Raw genomic sequence first — 16,138 nt, forward strand, 5'->3', positions numbered from 1 at the left:
AGCGACGTAATTGCTTCGACATTCACATGGGGTGTTGTAAATTCTAGGCATCCTGAGACCAACACTGTCCTTAACAGTGTGTAGCCTCTCCTTTGTCTTCTTAGAAGGTCGGAAAACTGGTCCGATACCTCGTCTTCCAGGGCTCTGCTGAATATAACGCCGCATAAGGGGTAGAATGCAATCGGTGCTCATCACGTGAATGTTCAACATCTTCGTGTTTCCTTTTCTTGGTGAGTGCTGATTTCGCGCTCCAATTTTTTCTTGTACGATGGTTTACTTATACTGGAACTGGCTTCTTATTAAATGAACAGTTTTGTTACTGTAACTCAATAGAATACACAACATATTCATCTCTGTCACAACTGTCGTAAAAATGTTCTGAAATTATTTCTGTTATCAAAAATAATGAAGTTACCATACGCAATGCTCGAAGAACATCAAACATTGCAGTGGATTTTTCGTCAACATTTATTATTACTCAGTACCACGGTTAACACTAGAGCATGAGACTATCATTATTAACCAGAAAATGGTTTTTCTATAACTTTTACCGGTCCTGAATTTTTTCATAGCATGATTTCCTTTTGAAACATGAAAGTATTTTAACTTGTGACACTGTTAAAGTTTACAATATTAGCACCCCGCGTGAAACACAACGTAAATACTCCTGCTTTGTACTCCGATCTCGAACTGCTGTAAGAAATAATTTTAAATTCACTTTTTACCTGACCGCTTATTGCGGTATGATTGCCCTTATTATCAAATTTGTATCTGCCGCGGCGGCGGCTCGCTCCGCCGTGTCGCAGGTCTGCACCACGAACACTACTTAAGAAGCTGAAGATGTCTTAAATAAAAGGGTGCAATACCAGGCAAGCTTTCTAATAATAACATGCGATTTCTCATTAAATAACTATATTTAAAACTCGAATAATAGCAAGTTCACACACCTTTCTTTATAATCAGCGCCTAATGGCGTCCAGCTTACAGTCTTGACAAATGAAAGCTCCTATGCGTTAAACATAGCGTCACAGGTTCCTCCTCTCTACGGGACTCCAAGAAGACGACAACGACATTATTGTTCTTACTCTACTATTTATACAATGGCTGATTGTCATGAAATCTCTGAGTTTTTCTTTATTAATTATTTTCTGCGGCAGTTTCAGAACTCGCCGACACAGATATTATTTCACAAATCCACTACTGAATTCTTTACAAATACAAAATATAACATAATTTTCCCTATTGTATTATTATTCAGAGTCCACTGACGTAATCAGTGCCTATACATAAATAAAACTGTAACTGCATAGTTATAAAGCCTGTTTTACCAGGAAACGTTATACTGACTTGATATCAAATCACCTATAGCCGCTCTTCCGTAACACAACGTCAGACAACTGATTTCGGCATCGAAGTGGTCTTCTTTCGAAACGATTTTTTTTTTTGTACAAGTGTACTCGAGGTCGCTCTCTTCTGTACTGTATGGTGAAAACTCTGGGCGCTCGGATATAAATCAGTGTCCGTAGGCTTGCGGTACACTGAGTGGCCGAGACGTCCATCCGACCTTTGCTGTACCAAAACATCTAAAATCGGCAGCCTTCCCTCTTTCTCTGTCTCGACGGTGAACTGGATCTTCGCTGTTCATATGTTCCTGGAAGTGCTCAAGAGCTTCTACAGCGTGTGGCCAGACCATAAACATGTCGTCAACATAAAGATAAAATGAAGATGAACGAAGGCGAGCTGAATTTAATGCACGCTACTCAAAACGTCCCAAAAAAAAGTTGGCCATTGTTAGAGACAACGAAGAACCTGTAGCCATTGCGTCGTTCAGTTCATAAAATTTACAGCCGTAAAAGAAGTAGGTGGTCGTCATAACATGTTGCAACAACTTTATCGTTTCAGGAAGAAAATGCTCTACCAACAGTTTCACTGTTTGTCCGCAGGAACTTCTGTAAATAGTGAGACCACATCCAAGCTGGGTAAAATATCGTTTGTCCCAATTCTAACCTGTTCACTTTTCTCAATGAACATCTGAGAGGTTTTGTTGCGATTTCACAGCGACCGACTATCGGAGATTTCAATTTAGTTAAATATTTGGCCAGCTTCTAGGTAGGAGAACGAAACGCGTTCATAATTGGCCTCAGTGGAATACCTTCCATGTGGTCCTCAGATAATCCGTCCAGCCTAGCAGCTCTAGGAGCTCGTGCTCTAAAATGTTTGACGACATCCTCTGGTAGACCAGAATTGTTCAGGAGCTGTACCTTTCTTCTAGTGTACGACATATTTGGGTCCGATTTTAGGCATATAGTGACGTCGCGAAAGGCTTCGTTCTCAAAGAGGAGGAAAGCCTCAAGGTGAACAGATCCTGGATTTCTGCGTGCAGCGAACGACCGTTGCAGATAAGAAGGGGGGAACCATAGCGGTGCTGACGACGAAAAATCCCTCGTACGTTGGCGCGCCAGGTACATACAGTATAACCTGCGATCGCGAGCTCGGCTCCCATCCGCCATCAGCAATGGAACGTGAGGCTTTGTCAGTGCCAGCTACTCGTGCTGGCGAAACGTCAGAAAAATCGTGAAACAAACGTCGGCCAAGGAACATGAGGCAAAAGTCAGCAGGAAATTTATCGCTGTCAAAGATCTTTTATCTCAAGTCGGTGTACCTTTATTGGAAGGCGTTTTCCGGCCGTATGTCCATGAGTTGTTTTCGCCCCTTACCCCTTCAGGGATCGTTTCCTTTAGTATGGCCCTATTTACTCAAGGCTCCCTGAATATACACTGATGCTCATAAATTAAAGATAATGCTGATACATGGTGAAACAACGCTCTGGTGGGTGCTTGGCTGGTTTAAATCACCTCGGTGTATGACCATGAGGTGCATTTGACCTACGGTCGTCGCACGGTGGCGCTGGCAGCAGTCCACATACGCAGAGGTGTGTTGGTGCATGTCAGAGTACAGTGCAGCGAATAAGTTTGCAGACGTTTTCAAACGTGTTAATGGTAATTGTGTGTTGAAAATGGCTCAAAGAACACATATTGATGACGTTATGAGGGGTAGAATACTGGGGAGACTGGAGACTGGTCAAATGCAGCAGGTCGTAGCACGGGCCCTCCTTGTCCCACAAAGTGTGATCTCAAGACTATGACAACGATTTCAGCAGGCAGGAAACGTGTCCAGGTGCTACAGTACGGAATGTCCATAGTGTACAACACCACAAAAAGACCGATATCTCACCATCAGTGCCCCAGACTGCCACGGAGTACTGCAGGTAGCCTTGCTCGGGACCTTACCGCAGCCACTGGAACAGTTGTCTCCAGACACACTGTCTACAGACGACTGAGCAGACATGGTTTATTCGGCCGGAAGCCTGCGAGGTGCATTCCACTGACCCCTGCTCACAGGAGAGCCCGTAAAGCCTGGTGTCAAGAACGCAGTCGTTGGAACAGTGATCCCAGGTTATGTTCACGGGCGAGTCCAGGTATATTTGGTTGGTTGTTTGGGGAAGGAGACCAGACAGCGTGGTCATCGGTCTCATCGGATTAAGGAAGGATGGGGAAGGAAGTCGGCCGTGCCCTTTCAGAGGAACCATCCCGGCATTTGCCTGGAGTGATTTAGGGAAATCACGGAAAACCTAAATCAGGATGGCCGGACGCGGGATTGAACCGTCGTCCTCCCGAATGCGAGTCCAGTGTCTAACCACTGCGCCACCTCGCTCGGTAGTCCAGGTATAGTCTGAACAGTGATTCTCACCGGGTTTTCATCTGGAGTGAACCAGGAACCAGATACCAACCTCTTAATGTCCTTGAAAGGGACCTGTACGGAGGCCGTGGTTTGATGGTGTGGGTTGGGATTATGATTGGTGCACGTACACCCCTGCGTGTCTTTGACAGAGGAACTGTAACATGTCAGGTCTATCGGGACGTCATTTTGCACCACTACATCCGCCTTTTCAGGGGTTCAGTGGGTCCCACCTTCCTCCTGATGTATGATAACGCACGGCCCCACCGAGCTGCCGTCGTGGAGGAGTACCTTGAAACAGAAGAAATCAGGCGAATGGAGTAGCCTGCCTGTTCTCCGGGTCTAAACCCCATTGAGAACATCTGGGATGTTCTCGGTCAACGTATCGCTGCATGTCTTCAAACCCCTAGGACACTTCAGGAGCTCCGACAGTCACTGGTCCAAGAATTGGAGACTAGACCCCAGCAGCTGCTCAACCCCCTGATCCAGAGTATGCCAACCCGTTGTGCGGCCTGTGTACGTGTGCATGGTGATCATGTCGGGGTACATGCGCAAGAAACAGTGGCGTTTTGTAGCACATGTGTTTCGGGACGGTTTTCTCAAATTATCACCAATACCCCGGACTTACAGATCTGTGCCGTGTGTGTTCCCTATGTGCCTATGCTATTAGCCACAGTTTTGTGTAGTGACACGTTGTGTCGCACCCCATTCTGCAATTATCCTTAATTTATGAGCATGAGTGTAGTTCCACACTGTCACTTACAAGGCTAGGATCTGACATGGTGGGTGACCAAATTCGATCAAGTTTTCCAAGGACGTTCTATACTAACAATAAAGAGACACTTGTTTCAGTTTGTTGCTAGACACTTCCTAGATTTTGAAAAATCGAGGTCAAAGTTGATAACGGAAAATCCGTATTTTCAATGCGATACATCTGAAGATCGTCTACAAACAAACATTTTTTATTAGTGTAATACGGGCTCCAGCATTAATAATGTTATAGTTATTAATGTTTTTGCGTCTTCATGTTGTGGCGTGGTTACCAGTCACTTAATGAGACTAGCAGAGCAAGGTCAGTGCATGAGAGCTGGATCACTACCTGCGACTAGCCATGCTTAAAGATGATGATAAAATCGTTACCCGACTAATAGTTCCACGGCTCAAGACCGTATTTTCACACTAATTTCCGCAGATCAAATATTTCTTGGAATGCAGAGCGACATAAAACCAGCGCTCAGCGACTATAGAAACGCCATGGCACCGGCCACTGCATTTAGACTTAGAGGGGCTCTGATCTCTGTTGATTTTGATCAAGCTTTTGACAAGATTAGTAAACTGACTGCCACGTTCCCACTGTGCGTGAGGCTCGCGACTAGCTATCGCGTTCTTATTGTACGTCTTCTACGAGTATGTTTATCATGTGTTTATTGAAGATTATTCAGGAAAGAACACATGACATAGTCAGTGATTACTCAATAACAACTAATGGAACGTTTCAGGAAACTTGGGTAGAACTCCCCCCAGAAACGTTCTGTGAAATCAACAACGGAACAATTATAACGTAGCACATCGTTTAAAAGTCATGGAACGCTCGCGCGCCGCGCGAGGAGTAAGTACGAGTACATGTCAGCGCTCCTCGCGGCCGGCATGCGAACCTCGTTGACACTAGCGTTCCGTCAGCTGATCGCGGCTGCAAGCCGCGCGACTGCCTTAGTCGCCACATGACATGTGGACGGGAGAGCGGTGTGCTGACCACATGCCCCTCTATATCCGCATCCAGTGACATCTGTAGACCGGTCGGTACCGTTGGACCTTCATTTATTTATTTATTTATTTATTTTTGCCGGATTAATAATGACTTCCTACCTCCTGTTTTTATTCACATCATGATGCAGCTGCTAAGGGCTGTGGTCTCTGAAGTGATCGTGAACTGCCGAGATGCGCGTTCTATACCGATTGTGAGCGCAGTAAGACAAGGCTGTCCGCCGTCAATGACTCTCTCCGTGGTACCACTTGAGCCTCTCATGAAGAGCTGCGATGAACGCTCGTTGGCATGAAGTTGATGGGCGGCACGTTCATCCTGTCGAGCATATGCGGAAAACCTGCTATTCCTCGTAGAGAAGATGCGAAGGTCCCTCGATTGCATCACACAGTACGGAGTTGCGGGAGGCGGTGTCCTGAATGTGGAAAAATCGGGGATTGTGCTCCTTGGACGAGGACTGGATGGGGACGTCAGCCCACTACGAGTAGTAGAAACGTCTAGATGTTTGTGGATTCCATTCACCCTGATCTCCGTAGGACAGCGACAGTGACTTATAGGCACCTGCTCCTGATGATTCGCGCTAGGTTGCGAGATAATTCCTAACAAGTCCTAGATATGATATAAAGTGTGCAATTTATCAACGTGTAGCTTGATTCACAGTTTCCACGTATTGCACAGATATTTACGCTGCTGACGAGAACTGTGGGTAGCCCGCTGGCGGACTTCGGATGTTTTGTCAGCTGCGGGAAGTTACTCGAGATTCGTTACGGCACAGTAACCCTCAGCACGTGGAACGGTGGCCCCAGCTGTGCGAACGTCCGTCTTAAATCTTCGGCCCTCTTCCTGTCGGCGGTGCTAAGAATAAAGCACCATCCGAACTATACAGTAACATCGGCACTGAATGACGAACTGATGCCATGCTCTTTCGCGCTGCTTGTTCCAGTCGTCAACATTTCGGCGATACTTGCTCACATTGCAACATTTGTTGTAGACTATTGCTACGTCCGTCATGTTCTATTGTCGTTCAGAGAACCGTCGGTGCGAGATATTTATCGTCTCTTAATGTGGTGTCATGACAGGAATATGGTGAAATGGCGATACCTCATGCTAGTCTGGCCCATCCGCTGGTGTTCTGTCCTCCCCCTCTAATTGAACTAGACGGCACAATCCTCGAAGTATGTTCTAGTTATTTACAAGTATACTACATGGGCTGGATTGCACGTAATAACAACGACTCATATGCGCATCTTACGAGCCGATGGACGGGGTTGAACAACGTTTGGTGTGTAGAAAGGCGATAGGCCCTGACACATCACACGATAGCCTTTCTTAGCCGTACCGCTCATACAAAGATCCCAAAGGCGGTAACTCTTTACCCGGACATGGCTTACTTCGCTTGCGAAAATACCACAGCGATCAACTAGATCGCAGGGACGGTGGTGAGTTCCATCTATGACGACAATGGAATGGACGTGCTGCAGTTATGGATGTACTTAGAGGAACGAGATATGTAACACATTATGCCAATTTCTTAAGAAGATATTCATGGAGCCTCCCAACAGTTGGAGTGTCCCAATTCTGAGGAGTTTCACATAGTAATCACTTTTGATTAGATACACAAACGAACCATTATGGACTGTGAATTCTGAGAAACCGATTGGCTCTCCTGTAATCGAGGACTGGAGATTTGGATGTTCTTTTATTTGGAGTAATGTTACGAGACAGTTATTCTCATTTATTGCGGGAGTACGTGACTGATTATTTTCTTATAATTTTCTGTCTTTATGGAAATTTGTAATTTTTTATGTAGTTCCTTCTATAGAGTGTGGAATGAAATTGAGAAATACTCTGCTTCCTGCTCGTAAAACGTAGCAATCATAGTTGTCTTAAAATTTTCTGCTCTTATGGTATTTTTAATGTTATTTTTATACGGTTCCTTGTGAAAAATGTGGAATAAGCTTCAGATGTGTTCTGTTTTCGATTTGTAAAAAAATTAACTAAAACAGTCACATTTGTCTTAAAGTTTACTGCCTTGTATGGCATTTTGTAATTATTTGCGGTTCCTTGTGAAAAATATTTAAAAAACTAGTACTGATTAAGAATAAAAAAACGTGGTAAACGTAGCTGGAGGAAGAAAAAGTGGTCAAGGCATCAGGTTACCAAACTGTTGGTCCGTGTTCAATTCTTGGTAGTGTTTTTTTTTCATTTGATATTTTTTTTCGGTTTACCTGATAAATTTTGATAATGAGAATACCTTTCTTTCCTTTTTGAGCGGCGCCGGATTAGCCGAGCGGCCTAGGCCGCTGCAATCATGGACTGTGCGGCTTGTCCCGGCGGAGGTCCGAGTCCTCCTTCGGGCATGTGTGTGTGTGTTTGTCCTTAGGATAATTTAGGTTAAGTAGTGTGTAAGCTTAGGGAGTGATGACCTTAGCAGTTAAGTCCAGTAAGATTTTACACACATTTGAACTTTTTTTCCTTTTTGAAATTAAACATCGGGAGATGTGACTAATAATCAAATAATTATATATATATTTTTTCATTATAAAACATGACGCGCTACAAAGGACTTTCCTAGATGATGATGCCACACAGACCTGCACCATGGAAGTGATACCACCGAAATGTATCTCTGTTTGTCAACTGTGTATGCCTATGTTTTCCGACAGGTAAGGAACTTCACCACACGACTTCAAAATCATGCAACATCACACCGGAGCAGACAGTTACACCATAGGGAACATAGGGCAGATGCTATCAAAATTCATGTGCTGGTCCTTAACTACTTGTCCACACCTATCTTTCATGGTATGCTTTTATAAGTTTGGTACTCATCCACATTAATATCTCGTGCATCATAGGTAGATAGAATCTGGACATTGTGCCACTGATGATGACAAAATTTGTCATTTGCTTAATGCTCATTCTTCCAATCAAGAACCAGTTACTCCCACGCTAATTGTCCCCATAACGACATGGTTAGTTACCATGACACACAACTCTTGCATTAGACCTAATTACTCACGGCGTTTTACATGCACAGTCGCTCATTAACAAATCTTTATGCAGGTAGCCTAAGCAATCTTAACATGCAAATAATCCTACTTAATTCAAACATGCAAATATACCTAATAAATCTTAACATGCAAATACCCCAAACAGAATGCATAAATATTTTCTGGAATTTGGGATGCCCGGTCAATCTTCTGACTATGGCTCTTTCTATGCCACGAAGTTCTCGTATTTCCTGTGGGGAGAAAAGTACTCACGAACAATGATGTATCACATATTAGTACATGTACATTCTCCTTTTTTTAAAACGAGTAATTTGGAAAGCTGAATGCAGATGCTATAATTATCTTCTGTCCATCACTCTTTTACACGATCATACCCATAATTGTCGATTATCATCATCTTTGGCTGTTATATAACCGTCTTGATTATTATTCAATGCATCACTCCCCCCCCCCCCCCCTGGTCATCCAATGGTACAGGAAACCTCCATTCTCCTGAATACTATTAATAGATAATATGAATTAAGAACAGCACAACTTATACATTATCAAATGCATTTGGAATGTCTGAACTGCACAGCATCTTCCTGTCGTCATTCTTGCCCACGTTATCCTTCAACTGACTAAAAAACTTGCCTACTAATCCAACATTTGGCTAAGTGCTCCTATAAAATACAAGAACATTGAACATACACTACCCGTGGAAGTTCCCCGACGTCAAACCAATATGACACACCAATTTCCTTAAATATGCCATACTCATCACTCATGCGGACAACAATAAATCAATCAATCATCGTGTGTGTAGCGGTTCTGTGTCGACAGATTAAACAAGAGCACAAAAACATATCACATATTCCCCAAAAACGTATTGATAACTAGACAGTGTTAACGACAACAGGAAAATGTGTGCATCACAAGAGGAACAGTCCCCGTATTTTCATCCCATAGAACAACCATCCGACATTGTCATGTCAACATGTATAATGTATTTCACGACTGGTCACTCCTTCTGTAACGTATACTGTTCGTATGTGTCATTGTCCGCTATTTCTGTGATTCACTGATTCTTACGGACTCCCATTTCTATAGTCTGCATTGCTTATACTACATGATCTTTGTTCCCAGTCCACGATAATTTACTCCACCTTTTCCCACTATTTCTGCAATCATATTGCCTACGTATTCAATGAAGGGTTTGGTATGACAGATATGATGTATGTAGCCTAACTTTTCGAATTTTGTAGTTTTCAGTTCCTATGTGCATGTGTGATGCTGCGTATATGGAGAGGCCTGTTATAGAGAGAAAAGAAGTTGTGGCACAGTTTCTTTTGTTTATTGTCCGCCCCCGCTGGCTGAGTGGTCAGCGTGACGTAATGTCAATCCTAAGGGCCTGGGTTCGATTCCCGGCTGCGACAGAGATTTTCTCCGCTCAAGGACTGGGTGTTGTGTTGTCCAAATCATCATCATTTCATCCCCATCGACGCGCAAGTCGCCGAAGTGACGTCAAATCGAAAGACTTGCACCAGGCGAGCGGTCCACCCGACGGGAGGCCCTACTCACACGACATTCGTTTTTTTTTTTTTTATTATTAGACAGAAGGAAAGGCTTCACCAGAGCCTTCTCTCCTACATGGCACTCCCTCACTCAGGCCTTGTTGTCTGCTCTCCCCTCCCTCGTCCTTTCAGCCTCATGGATCTTGTCCATATCCGATTTTATTATCGAATTTTTTTGTCTAGAATCCAGTATGTAAGGGGTCCGTAGGCCCTTACTATAAGTTTGCACTCGGCACAGGTCGATAGGGCAAACAATCGATTGTGTCGTGTTGCGAGAGCGAGTGTGAAGTTGAGTCAGTCCCATGTTGCGGGCCGAGCTGTATGGAGGCCAGTTGTTGTAATGCAAGGCTTTACCGACAAAGGGAGTGGCCATCGCCGCGGTTTAACCCCTTTGTGCTAGAATAATACTGGGAAAGTGAAGAAGTATAATTACGAGAGTGATCAGTGATATTTCAGTGCCGATATTTTGGTTTCGCGTCTACCGCGCCGGCATCATTATGGATTGCAGTGTTGGATTGCAGTGTTGGATTGCAGTGATTGAATTTGCGTGTGACGATAATGAATAACGAAGAAGCCTGTGCTGAGATTAGCCGTAATTAGATATGTATGACGAAGGCAGTGACTGTGTCCTTCTTTTTGTGTTTTTGAGACGAATATAGGTTCCTGATTAGTGAAACTGTGTTGGTGTTCTTCTTGTTACCAGACATTTCATTATTACAGCATTTGAGAAGGACAAACTGGAAAGTAACAACTCCGTAGCAGTCAATTCCGATTGCCAGCCCCATTAGGTACACGGTCACATTAATTAATAATTATTGGGCTGCTATTCGATCAGATCAGGTCGGCTAAAAAATTAAATCGGAGGTGTTACAAGTAGCAAGTGTACAGATCTGTCTTTCTCCTCAACAACACCTGACAGGTTTCGACGAAACATGTTCTAATATGCCCTGTTGTAAAATGCACTCAGTTCCCAGCTCCAGTCTTTACCGGTAGATCAGTGGGACAGCGTATGAAGATAGAAAGAATCTGTGATGTTCTCTCACTCTGATGATGTATTTGAAGTTATCGATTGCGCCTGTTTTCGACATAAACATATCGCGGTTTTCTTTTAGTATTCTATGCTATTCTTCTCTGTCTTCTGCTTCTACATCATGGCTAGATCAATTTCCCTTCTCATTTACACTCCCTTGTTCCTTGACTACGGCCGGGAGAGCGGTTTGCTGACGCATTCAGAGCCACCTATGGGCTGTGGATGACACGGCGGCCAGTCGGTACCGTTGGGCGTTCATGACCTGTTCGGGAGGAGTTTAGTTTTCAGTTTTTTGTCCCTTGACTCATCATCATCATCATCATCCTCTTCCTCCCCATAGGTATTCTCATTGTGCCTATTTCCATCGTACACATATAGCCGCAAACAGTTCCCCAGATCTGCACCTGAATTGCTTTACTCTCAAATCGAAGTTGCGTCTTTGTTGTTTTGCATGATAACTTCGCCTTTTCCCAGGTCTAATAACATCTACATCTACATCCATACTCCGCAAGCCACCTGACGGTGTGTGGCGGAGGGTACCTTCAGTACCTCTATCGGTTCTCCCTTCTATTCCAGTCTCGTATTGTTCGTGGAAAGAAGGATTGTCGGTATGCCTCTGTGTGGGCTCTAATCTCTCTGATTTTATACTCATGGTCTCTTCGCGAGATATACGTAGGAGGGAGCAATATACTGCTTGACTCTTCGGTGAAGGTATGTTCTCGAAACTTTGACAAAAGCCCGTACCGAGCTACTGAGCGTCTCTCCTGCAGAGTCTTCCACTGGAGTTTATCTATCATCTCCGTAACGCTTTCGCGATTACTAAATGATCCTGTAACGAAGCGCGCTGCTCTCCGTTGGATCTTCTCTATGTCTTGTATCAACCCTATCTGGTACGGGTCCCACACTGCTGAGCAGTATTCAAGCAGTGGGCGAACAAGCGTACTGTAACCTACTTCCTTTGTTTTCGGAATGCATTTCCTTAGGATTCTTCCAATGAATCTCAGTCTGGCATCTGCTTTACCGACAATCAACTTTATATGATCATTCCATTTTAAATCACTCCTAATGCGTACTCCCAGATAATTTATGGTATTAACTGCTTCCAGTTGCTGACCTGCTATTTTGTAGCTAAATGATAAAGGATCTATCTTTCTGTGTATTCGCAGCACATTACACTTGTCTACATTGAGATTCAATTGCCATTCCCTGCACCATGCGTCAATTCGCTGCAGATCCTCCTGCATTTCAGTACAATTTTCCATTGTTACAACCTCTCGATACACCACAGCATCATCTGCAAAAAGCCTCAGTGAACTTCCGATGTCATCCACCAGGTCATTTATGTATATTGTGAATAGCAACGGTCCTATGACACTCCCCTGCGACACACCTGAAATCACTCTTACTTCGGAAGACTTCTCTCCATTGAGAATAACATGCTGCGTCCTGTTATCTAGGAACTCTTCAATCCAATCACACAATTGGTCTGATAGTCCAAATGCTCTTACTTTGTTCATTAAACGACTGTGGGGAATTGTATCGCGCCGTAATCACTCTACACGACCATCCCTATTAGAAAACCAGTTGTCAGTTTTGGAAGTACCAGAAAGTTTCCTGTCAACATGTGTCCTTGACACATTAATTCATGTCTAACTTGTCTATACACCTAAATGATTTTTCCTATGAGTGCACCCTTAATCATAATTTTCCTTAATAACAGCTCCAGATAACTATGATCCTTTTTACATCTGTTCAATGTCATTTCTCCTATCGCCGAAATTTGGCTTCCACTATCCAAAATTCCGAATGTTTCCATGCCACCCACGGTCACGTTTAGTACCAAATGGATATGCCCTGTCGTTCTAGTTTCCTTCCGTTACGTAAGGCTTCTGAAATGTCATATTGAACACCATTTATGAGGCTAGGTGTGATTGATGACGGGGGTCTCACTTGTCTCCACCTCACTTTCCGAACGTCAATGCCTAGGAGCGCTGTGTCGACACTGATGGAGGTCCTGGGTTACAATGCGTTACCAAGGGAGAATCTCCACCAAAGAGGCATAGATCATTCCTTCGGCCGGAAAGGTTATGGCGACTGTCTTTTGGGATTCGCAAGGGATAATCCTCTTCGACTGTCTGGAAAAGGGTAAAACTATTACAGGTGAATATTATTCATCGTTATTGGACTGTTTGACAACCGAGCTGCAAGAAAAACGCCGGCGACTGGACCTCAAAAAAAGTCCTTTTCTATCACGACAGTGTACCAGCACACACCTCAGCAGTTGTGCTCGCAAAATTAATGGAAATAGGATTCCAACTCGTTTCACATCCCCCCTATTCTCCAGACTTGGCTCCCTCGGACTACAGTTTGTCCCCCAATTTCAAGAAATGGCTGGTGGGACAAAGATTTTATTCAAATGAGAGGGTGATTGCAGTAACTAATAGTTATTTTGCAGACTTGGACAATTTCTGTTATTTGGAAAGGATCAACACATTAGAACTGCGTTGAACAGAGTGTATAAGTCTAAAAGAAGACTATGTCGAAAAATAAAAAAGGTTTACCCCAAACATGTAAGTAGTATTTATTTTAGCACGGACTTTTCAAACGCCCCTCGTATTACCAGTTTATTTACTTGTTGTTAGTGGCTCATTTGCTATAATTTTTGCTTCTTGGCTTTGTCTGTCTCTTTATCTGATTTTTTCAGAGATTTCTCTGCCAATTCTATAAAATCGTTAGTTTCTCCACTTATCTCTCGAATTTCGTTCCGCAGACTCTCCTCCATGACTATACCATGTGTTCTTTTCTCATGTCTATAATTTCCTGTCCGATCATCTCTCCATCGTCTCTATTTTCTTTCCTCGTTTTTCTTAAAAAGACAATTATGTTGAATTCACTGTCTCCTGACTGACTTACTTAATCTGTTGTTGCTGTTCTGGAATGTGCTGGGTCGATCTTTCCTGCACCCTAGTTCGATCCTCGTCCTTCCTCCGAATTATGGATGATTACCACTGACTCCACGTTTTTTGGTCTGACGTCTGCCGTTTCTCTCGAGTACTGCTGCTCGCTGGACTGAGTTTATTCGCAAACAGACTGTTACTCGGTACGTTACAGTCATGTTAGTCACCTATCGGGCTTGATTGCTTCTCCTGTTTGTCTTGTGACTGGCAAGAACCCACAAAGTCGTGCAGCTTCAGAATACTGTCAAGTGCAACACTGATCCGAACTAATTCTCGTCTTGCCTTGCATTGAGTTAATATAAAGCTTTTAACTAACCCAAGCTGACACGTGATGAATTCATAAGTAAAAAGAAGTGAGCTCATCACAGCCTACCCTAACTGTCAGTAGGTATATTATGAGTATTCAGGCACAGTGTGTAACTGTGACGTCATCTATGTCAGCAATTAGTCTTGGTATTTTCCCACCCACCCTCGTCCTCCACCTCTAACAAATTGCCCTATAATAAAATGGCAGTACATTCAACTTCTGGCAGGAAATTCAAAACAATTGGCCAGTTGTGGTAGTGTGTTTCCTCAAGGAAGGTTTATTAGGACAGGCTCTATGAGGTCGTAGTCCAAGACTTTTAATACGATCACCAGCCTATGATGTCGGAATTCAAGATAGACGACCTGGAATACAAGATGGCGATCGAACATTTTTATCGAGGCACGCAGGTGCAGGCAGCTCTGTGATGTTTCAATATAGCTCAGACCTGTCGCACTACTTATAATAGTGTAGAATTCCGACATACGTGCCTAGACTTGAGGTACTGGCCCTGGCTCTGTGATGTCACAATTCAGCTCAAACGATCTGGGCTGTACAATGTGATTTTTTCATCGTGTACTGATTCTAGCGATCGATTGATGAGAGGATACGGTAAGTACGGAAATGCATGGTTTCCATGCTTGAGACCCTTTATTCAGTCGTACTTTGTTACAGGGACTGCGGTCTAATAGTTGTTGTATCATGCAGCCACAGTTACAGCATGTACGGCTTCGTCTCAGAGGGTGGTACTGTTCGTCATACGTCATGCCCTAGTCCCCTCCCCTGTACTAGTAACTGTTAACGTTGTATAAGATTCACTTCTCTTGTTGACTCACCTTATAGTGGATGTGATACAACGCTGTACACAGTGGTTCCGTACTGGAATCGAGAGCTTACCGACATGCAACAGTGTTGTATCAGGAGACCTATCCCCTCCGACAACAACTACAGCATTCAATGCTTTGCAACATTGTTTCGCCGTTCGTCAGAGTCAGGGTCGTTTAAGAAGCAATAAATCTTGAAGGACATACCCGTAATATCCACTCACCACACTTAGAGGAAAATGTGATTAACTCTGTGGAAGGCGACAGCCTTGTCAGTACCAGGCAGTTGGTCCACCAATGCAGGGTAAGCCAGACGACCTTGTGGAAATATTCTCCATGACAGTTGTTACTACACTTATTATCTACAGCATGTGCAGGGCTTACTAGCGACAGACTTTTCATATCAGGAGCAGTTTTGGCACTGGTTTATTGACCAGGCAACCATGATTCTGGGATTTGTGTCATCCATCCTGTTCACAGATTAGGCAACCTCTACATGGAATGATATCTTCAACTTTCATAACAGTCATCTGTGGGACAGTATGCAGAACCCCCATTGTATGGTGACAGCGAATCATCAGCATCTTTGAAGCCAATATGGGTGGGCAGGAATAACTGGCGACTGTATATTGTGACCAGTCTTCCTCCCACATCACATGATAGGCCAGAAGTACAGACGTTTCTTGCAGGTGACTTTGGCTCCCCTGCTGGAAGAAGTGCCAATCGTGATTTGAAGGTTTATGAGGCTGATAAATGACGGTGCTCCAGGTCATTTCACCGTTAACACCCGGACGCATCTCAATTGTGTCTTCCCTGATCGATGGATAGGACGAGGGGTCCATTTGCATGTCCTGCTCATTCGCCATATCCCAACCCATGCGATTTCTGGTTGTGGGGCCATCCCAAAAGTATCGTGAATGCAGAGCCCATTCCAGATGTGGAGACACTGTAGCAGC

At 43.9% G+C, this 16,138-nt stretch overlaps 1 protein-coding gene across 1 annotated transcript in view; it reads right to left on the reverse strand.

The window, feature by feature from the left end:
- LOC126133769 (putative inorganic phosphate cotransporter) overlaps positions 1-16,138 on the reverse strand; it is a 171,680-nt gene that overhangs the window by 110,540 nt on the left and 45,002 nt on the right. The gene's annotated exons all lie outside the window — the stretch shown is intronic.

Source organism: Schistocerca cancellata, chromosome 1 (assembly GCF_023864275.1).
Source record: "Schistocerca cancellata isolate TAMUIC-IGC-003103 chromosome 1, iqSchCanc2.1, whole genome shotgun sequence".
Lineage (NCBI taxonomy): Eukaryota > Metazoa > Arthropoda > Insecta > Orthoptera > Acrididae > Schistocerca > Schistocerca cancellata.